Genomic DNA, 8278 nt, shown 5'->3' with positions numbered 1-8278 from the left:
ACATAAAATCTTTGTGATTCCGTATCGCATACATCAGCAATACAGAAAACTGGCTGCTACTAGAGATCACCTCGGTCCTTGGAAAAAAGTGTGTATGTACATATATGATGTCATTTTCATATATATGAGATGCATGATATAGGTTATATATGAGATGCATATAACATCTATCTGTCTACACATACACACACATTTTTTCCCAATGATCCAGGCTATATCTATTATTAGGTGATCACTATGTGTACATTTGGTCTTACCATGCATCTGCAGAATCATCAAAGACTAGATATCAGAGCCCAATAGCTCAGTTGGTTGAAACGTCATCCTGAAGCACAGAAGTTGCCAGTTCCATTTTTGGTCAGGGCACATACAGGAACAGCCAATGTTCCCTCTCTGTCTCTCTCTCTCCCTCTGCCTCTCTCAAAAAAAATAAAAATAGCCTGACCTGTGGTGGCACAGTGGATAAAATGTTGACCTGGAAATGCTGAGGTCGCCGGTTCGAAACCCTGGGTTTGCCTGGTCAAGGCACATATGGGAGTTGATGCTTCTAGCTCCTCCCCCCTTCTCTCTCTCTGTTTCTCTCTCTCCCTCTCTCTCTCTCCTCTCTAAAAATGAATAAATAAAATTAAAAAAATAAAAATAAAAGAAATTTGTATTTTTCATAATATTTTAGGTAATTATGATGATCAGCTAACATCATTATTTCCAGATTGTTTGAGCTTCTTACTATGAGTCATGTCTGCCCCAGATGCTGCCCCAAGCTCCACCCTTTACCTTCTAATATATATACCAATGTCACTGAAAATAGTTCTCAAACACACCGTCTTCCCTATGATTCCATAATACTTCTTTAAAAAAGTCAACTTGTCTGGAAGAACACCCATCCTTTCATTTAATTAGCAAGTTTCTGCTGTAACTTTCAATCTAAAAGCACATGCCCTCTTATGGGAAGATTTCTTTTTTTGTCCTTGTCTGGTTTCCTAGTTTCTTCTTTTATTCTTTCCTATGTAAAAAGACTTGATCTAACAATTACTGTCAGTCCTCTGCTCCCCACTGAAGGAGGTCTGAGAAGGGAAATTACATAAGAGCAGGGAGTTATAGGTTACAATGTCTACTCTAAAATCTGTCGTTCACTTGCCTGTGATGTTGATGAGGATCATTCAACTGGAGCCAACACTACCCCATTCAGTTTGACACCTTTACGCATACATGTTTTTAAAAAAGTAAAACAGGACAAAATTTGCAACAGAAATATGAATAAAATACAATCAACTCCACCAAATCAAACACGAGATAAAAGGACTCAGCAGAGGGCTCACATGGTGAAACTAAGACTGCTTTATCTGTTTCTTCTCTTTTCTGCGTATGAGATATTATACAGACCCCAGGCTGATACAAAATAAACATCAAGAGGTGAGTCTAGGGGAGTAGAAATGGAAACTACAGAGAACAACAAAAAAAATAGATTGAAGGATAAAACAAGTAAGAGTATAAATTCCTAGTTCTGATAGACTTTGGATAATTTCAGTTCTCATTAATATTAATCATCACAATCGTCTGAGAGATCAATTGTGTTCTCATTTCCAAGACAAGAGAACTGAAACTCCAAGAGATTGAGTGAGTGATTGATTCATGTTTATATCATCAGTCGCTGGCATAGGCGGCCTTCAAATCCATACTTAAATTGCCGTCATTTTTTCCCTTGTTACCATGATTTTTCCACTTGAAACTTTCAGGTGAAAAAGGAATCTTTGGTCAGTAATAAGACAAAACATAAGGAACAAAGTAAATAAGTCACTGTAATAGTATGTTAGAATGTTATATGTGAAAAAGGAATCTTTGGTCAGTAGTAAGACAAAAAGCAAGGAACGAAGTAAATAAGTAACTATAGTAGTATGTTAGAATGTTATATAGTCCAGGTTATATATGTGTCACCATAGTAAACCTGCAAAATACTTTGTATCTAAAGGGAAAATATTTTGTTACAGAGGAGAGAAAACAGATTTGGAGGTTTAGAAACTTGGGCTGGAGCTCGAGCTCTGTTCTAATTAACTATATATGATCATCTCTGAGCCTGTCTATGTACACGTACACACACATGCATATGTGCATAGGTATGTATAGGAGCGCTAATAATGTCTATATCATACAGTAGCCATAGATCAGAAAAAATAGAAGGAAAATAAGCACAGTCATGATTATCTCTGGACAAAGAACTTAAGATATATATTCTTTTTCTACCAACAATACCGGTTTCCTATTGGGAACTGGCTCACTTATGAGGACATGAACAAGAAACATTCAGTGTTTATCTTGCCTTCAGGAATTGGTCGGACAGTAGAATCATTTTATTTCTGTAGAGGTTGTTTGTTCTGAGATCACTGTGGAGACAAGAACATCCAGGGCAAGCAGGGATCGCAGCCACATCCTCTCCGATTATCTTCTGGGACACTCTCTGGTGAAGTAGGTGTGGTTGTTTCTGGTGTTCGGATTCCTCCGCTTCCGCTTCCTCCTTCCTCTCCTCGTGACTTGTCAAGCGCAGTGCTGGTCCACCATATGGAGTTCTCTCAGAGTACCCCAAAGAGACATGAGACCGGTGAAGAACAATTATTTTACACACGATTTATTGGAATCCCATTTAATGTACTCTTAAAAGCAAACAAGCAAGAACAAGGAATATCAGACATGGAGTCAGAAAGAAGTGGGCTCCCGCCCCCTGCCGCCACTCAGCTGCTTACCTGCATGGGCTTGCTGTGCAATGCATGTGCGTTCCTCAGTTCCTTCCCAGTGTCTAGAAATCAAGAAACACGAAGCCGAAAGAAAGCATGGTTCCTGCTTGACTCTCAACTTTCCCATTTTCGGAGAAGTGTGATTTAAGAGGGGAGTCGATAACGCTGCTCGTTTGTGAGAGTTGTGGTTTAGCCCTCCAGTTCTGTGTGTTCACGGCACGCTGTGCTATTATCTGTCTCACTGCAAGACCCCGAGTAAGAGAGCTGTCAGTGTGACACGCACTGAAAAGGACTAGTTTATCCCTAACCTCGGGCTCCTCCGTGGTCTATTAAAAATGTTGCCCTTTCTCCCAGTGACTTTCTGTTGCTATTCTTTTGCTTGTTTAGATAAATATGGAGGTGCTGGGGAAAATGGGGGGCGTAGAACAAGACAACAATATAAAACACAAGTTTAAGTTCACTGGATACTCTTACACTTGGAAAGCACAACTTGGACCTGAACCTCTGGAATTCAAGTACTGGTTTTATTTTTATTTTTTTTAAGAAATATGTTACTATTTTAAGTTCAGCTGATGTAATAGTCATAATGTCACCAGAAAGGGCCCCTGGCCCCCGGGTCTGTGTAGGGCCAGCAGGCTGAATGTGGGTTCTTGACTTCATGCCAGAAAAATTATACAACACAAGTCCAGGTGATTTTTATAGTAAACTTATTAAGCTGGGGCCAGTGAAACAAGAGCAGGTTTAGGATAAAAGAAGCAACAGGAGAGCCTAGGTGGGCTGCCCGGTTCTCTAGAAACATCATGGGAAGGAAATAAACAGAGGAAAGGGGCCTTGGTGACAGGTTCACGGGGTTAGCCGGGGACGAGCTGCCGCTGTCCACTGCTCCCCTAGCCGCAGGTCTTGTTAGGACCCTTCGCGTGTGGGGAATGCACACATGTGGGGGAAGCAGGAGGGGAGGAGGTCGGAGAAGGCAGGGTGTGCTCCTGGGAGGGAAAGCTGCCAGCACCTTGGTTTTGACGGTTTTTAAAGACTGGGAGCTTAAGGGGAGGATTTCAATAGAATAGTCACCAGCTTTTTCCAGCTGTGCCCTTTCAGGGTTGCAATCTGTGCTGATTGATCAGCGCCAGGGCAGGGGGTTATACGTCACCGCAACTGGTCCTGGGGTCGCCCACATGGTTTTGCTGCTTTTCTGGGCCTGGGGCTGATATACAACTGAGGCACAGATGTTACCTCTAGAGAAGTGGCCTTCTGTATCTGGTTGCAATCTCTTTGGCCAGTTTGTTCAGCTATGTGTCTCAGTTTCTCCCACCTCCTTGCTGAAGAATTTTCCTAGTTTTTTATTATCTGCCTCAATAACACCCCATAGTTCTGGATTGTATAGAGCAGTGCTCATTTGGAAAATTCCCTTCCATTTAAATGTGCAAAAATCTTAACATTTTTGTGTCCAAAGTGTCCTTCTGGTTCTTGAAGTGTGAAGCAGAGCAATGAAAAAAACCCTAATCAGAGAAATGTCACCCTTGTTCCAGAAAATAAGATTGCCATACTCTGTTTTCTTACGTGATTTACACTTGTCCTTTCGAGAACAGTCCAAGCTATTGGGATGCAGAACCAATACCCAGTTTGCGTTTGTACAGCCCGCCGGGCCCACGTCTCACTGTTCCCCCAATTATGTGGAAGTCTGAATGGAACATGGACTTGAAAATAAGAACGGGGCAAAGTCATTAAAGAATAAATTATTCAATTAAAAACATTAGCTAGCAGATTACTGCTCCTCAAATCTGAGCTAGCTTTAAAAACCAAGGAATCTGACTTACCGCCTTTGAAAACTACCACATTTTAGTAAATCTTGACTTTTAACCTTTTTTTTCTTGAGTGTCCTGCAAAGTCTTTGCCTTGCAGAACGATTATCTTGGAACAAGACCTTTGTTCCCCGGATGAGCAATAACTGGCAGTCTTCATAGTCTCTGTTACCGAGCTTCCTAAAACATGGTCCAGAGATGACCTCTAAGAACATTAATTACATGGGAAGTTAATTAGACGTTAAGACTACAAATGAAACTCTTGAGGAGGCAGTTTCTGGTTCTTATGGCCAAGCACGGCAAGTCTATTCTACCATCTAGCTCAGTATCATATAAAATTATAAGTAAGATGAGGGAAGATTTAGATTGGAAATAGGTTTTTAACTGTGTTCTGAAGTCCAAGTGATGGTGGTTTGGTTACCTCGGTTTGCTGTGTGGACTGAAACATGGTCTAAACCCCATGGCAACGTGCAGAGCGATGCTCATCTTCAGTGCTGGGTGCTGGGAACGTGAGCACATCAGAATTAGGTTTAATTCTTAGATTTGCCACAATTAGCTCACAAGTTACTTTAAGCTTCTGAGTGTCATTTTCCTTACCTGTGGGGATAATATGGAACTCTTCCTCACACTTTAAAGAGTACTTACCACTATGTCTGATATCATGGCTATGCACAAGAAGCAGTTTATTCGGTCAGACAGATGCCTTGGTACCATGCTGCCAAAGTCCCGAGAACTCAGCTTCTCAGTAACGTGGCTCACATCTGCCTTCCCTCGAAAAAACATTCTGTTTGTCAATCACAAGGTATAGGAGATATTCGGACTAGAATCATGGTCTTATGCAGGGTCGACATTGATGAACGCGTCTCCATAGAATATTTAGCAGGGTGATGGGACCAATTGAATTTTGGAGCTGTGTCCATTTAATCCCTTTCTTGAAAATGGATAAGGCTTAGCTAGAAAAAAAGAAAAGAAAAAGAAGAAATAGAAAACAAAGATAAGATTTTCATTTTATTTGAACATACCTTTTCTCAAGTATAGTTGACCATAGAATCTTTCCGTTTGAAATTTAACCACATTTCAAAGACTTATTATTCTGAAGAATATACAGTTTGGTGCACTTTTGACTGGTCACAGGAAAGCAACAAAGGATGATAGAAATGTGAAATCTGCACCAAATAAAAGGAAAACTCTCCCAGTTTCATACCTAGTCAGTGTAGTTCGATGTGGGCTCATGCACAGATTTTTTTAGGACTCCTTAGGTAGCTATCCCGTATAGCCTCTACAGACTCGTCACTGACTGATGGCCTACCAGAACGGGCTTTCTCCACCAAACTGCCGGTTTCCTTCAACTGCTTATCCCACTGAGTAATGTTATTCCTATGTGGTGGCACTTCATTATAAATGCGCCGATATTCACATTGCACTTTGTCACAGATTTGAATTTAGCGAGCCACAGAACACACTGAACTTTCCTCTGTACTGTCCACATCTCGACTGGCATGGCCGTGGGCTGCTCTGCTGTATACATGGTGTTACGTCATCATCTGCGCATGCGCACCTGCTGCCACATCATCCTACAGAAACTGGGAGGGTTTTCCTTTTATTTGGTGCAGATTTCACATTTCTATCATCTTTTATTGCTTTCCTATGACCGGTCAAAAGTGCACCATGACTTTATGGACACACTATATATAGTTTTTGTAAATGGACATAGAAACTACCATGTTTCTAAGTCCATGGAGAATATCTGCCCCATCCGCGTTCCCCCAGGTGCTCTCAGGCTCTTCTTTAAGAGCTAATTAACAGTCATTTGAATCATTTCTGAAAGTCACCTACTAAAGAGATCACTTCCTTTTTTCCCTGCAGTGTCATGATCTTGCGTCAATTCCCAGTGATAAAACCCTCAGAGAAAAACGTCAGCCTTCAAATGAGCTCATCACATAGGATGATACCTGCTTATTGTTGAAATCACTACAGATATATAGTTCCGGGTTGTTTTTTAACTCCTGCAAGAGGATGAAAGTATCATCTTCAAATGACAACCAGTACTCTGAAGTTGTGTTAATTGTTTCTCACTTGACACAAAAGTCTGAAGCAGAGGCACCCAGCAAAGAAGGCATTATGAGAACAGTCAGATTAGATTTGTGAAGACAATTAAGCTCAATTCTTTATGGCTTCTCTTTATTCTTATCTTTGAAATACTTCCTGCCCTTGAATCATTGGGATTCCTGGTAGCATTGCAGGATGAAAAAGGAGATATTTATTAAAGAAACAAACAAGAACAAAGTCATAAATCTAGCTCTGTGCTACTATGTGAAAGTAAATTGAGGACCTATAAAAGTTTACATTGTTTGTATTAGAATTTTTATAGAAAGTATCTTAGCATTTCCTTTCCTGCACACACCTTTGCTGTCGAATTCTAATTGTTCCCAGAGGACAGGTTACAGGTAATTAAATCAACTCTCTCCAGCGAAGAATACTTTAACACAGGTTTGAGAGCCCTCCAGTTTTCATATGACCTTTGAGTGAAGCACTTGGCAATTGATGTGGTTTGTTTTTGGTCCCGGTTTACATATCCAGGAGAGATACATTAGCATCTGCCTCCATAAACTCAGGTACACTTAACCATTCACTCTCCTCCTTATACTGGGTGCTTCTTGAATTGGGGATTCTATGCAGTTCTCTTTCACTTTCACCGGTAGAGCTAAATGAATGGAAGTGCATAGTCTACTTCTCGGTCATCAAGAATGAATTAATGTGGCCCTGGCTGGTTGGCTCAGCAGTAGAGCGTCGGCCTGGCATGGGGAAGTCCCAGTTTCAATTTCCAGCTAGGGAACGCAGGAGAAGCGCCCATGTGCTTCTCCACCCCTCCCACTCTCCTTCCTCTCTGTCTCCTCTTCCCTTCCTGCAGCCAAAGCTCCATTGGAGTAAAGTTGGCCCCGGCGCTGAGGATGGCTCCATGGCCTTCACCTCAGGCACGAGAATGGCTCCGGTTGCACCAGAGCAATGCCCTAGATGGGCAGAGCATCGCTCTCTCGTGGGCATGCCAGTGGATCCTGGGCACATGTGGGAGTCCGTCTGTCTGCCTCCCCGCTTCTCACCTCAGAAAAAAAAAATGACTTATATTCAGTTTGTAAACTGGGTAGAGCAAATTATTTTTCCCAAAATGCAGCAGCTACCATTATGCTTGGAAGAAACCTAGAGATGCCAGGGATGCTATTCTGGCCTCCCATCCAAGTACTAACCAGGCCCGACCCTGCTTAGCTTCCGAGATCAGACGAGATCGGGCGCGTTCAGGGTGGTATGGCCGTAGACGGGGAATGCTATTCTGGAAGCTTTATTTTTAGCAGTTTCAGCTCCAGGAGAATTTTTAAAAGGACTTGGAAAATGTGTAGGTTTATTCTTTTCCCAACTTTCTTCCCAGTTTCCTTTTCTTTTTCCTTTCATAGACCACTGAATCTCTGGCTAACCCCAACATGCAAAGTCTTGTAATGGAAAGTGCTTAAGTCTTAACATTTTCTTGCCTGTAAACACTGTCTCATATAGGACTTTATACACAGCAGATTTAGGGAAATTACTTATTAATTAAGTAAAGTGATTCAGGCAAAGAAGTTGATCATTGGATTTGAAGTTAGAATAATCCATCTTTCTCAGATCTATTTTTTTGTGTGTGTGAAAATTAGAGCAAGTAATTGAATCTGCCTACATGTAATTTTCTTTTCTATGAAAGAAGACATTGCATTTTTTTTA

General features: G+C 41.4%; 1 pseudogene; it reads right to left on the bottom strand.

The window, feature by feature from the left end:
• Positions 1-7723: 7723 nt before the first annotated feature.
• On the bottom strand, positions 7724-7843 carry LOC136313708 (5S ribosomal RNA; annotated as a pseudogene).
• Positions 7844-8278: the final 435 nt, after the last annotated feature.

The sequence above is a fragment of the Saccopteryx bilineata genome, chromosome 9 (assembly GCF_036850765.1).
Source record: "Saccopteryx bilineata isolate mSacBil1 chromosome 9, mSacBil1_pri_phased_curated, whole genome shotgun sequence".
NCBI classification, from domain to species: domain Eukaryota; kingdom Metazoa; phylum Chordata; class Mammalia; order Chiroptera; family Emballonuridae; genus Saccopteryx; species Saccopteryx bilineata.
Note: the sequence above shows the minus strand (reverse complement) of the source record. Positions and strands in the feature narration are given on the sequence as shown.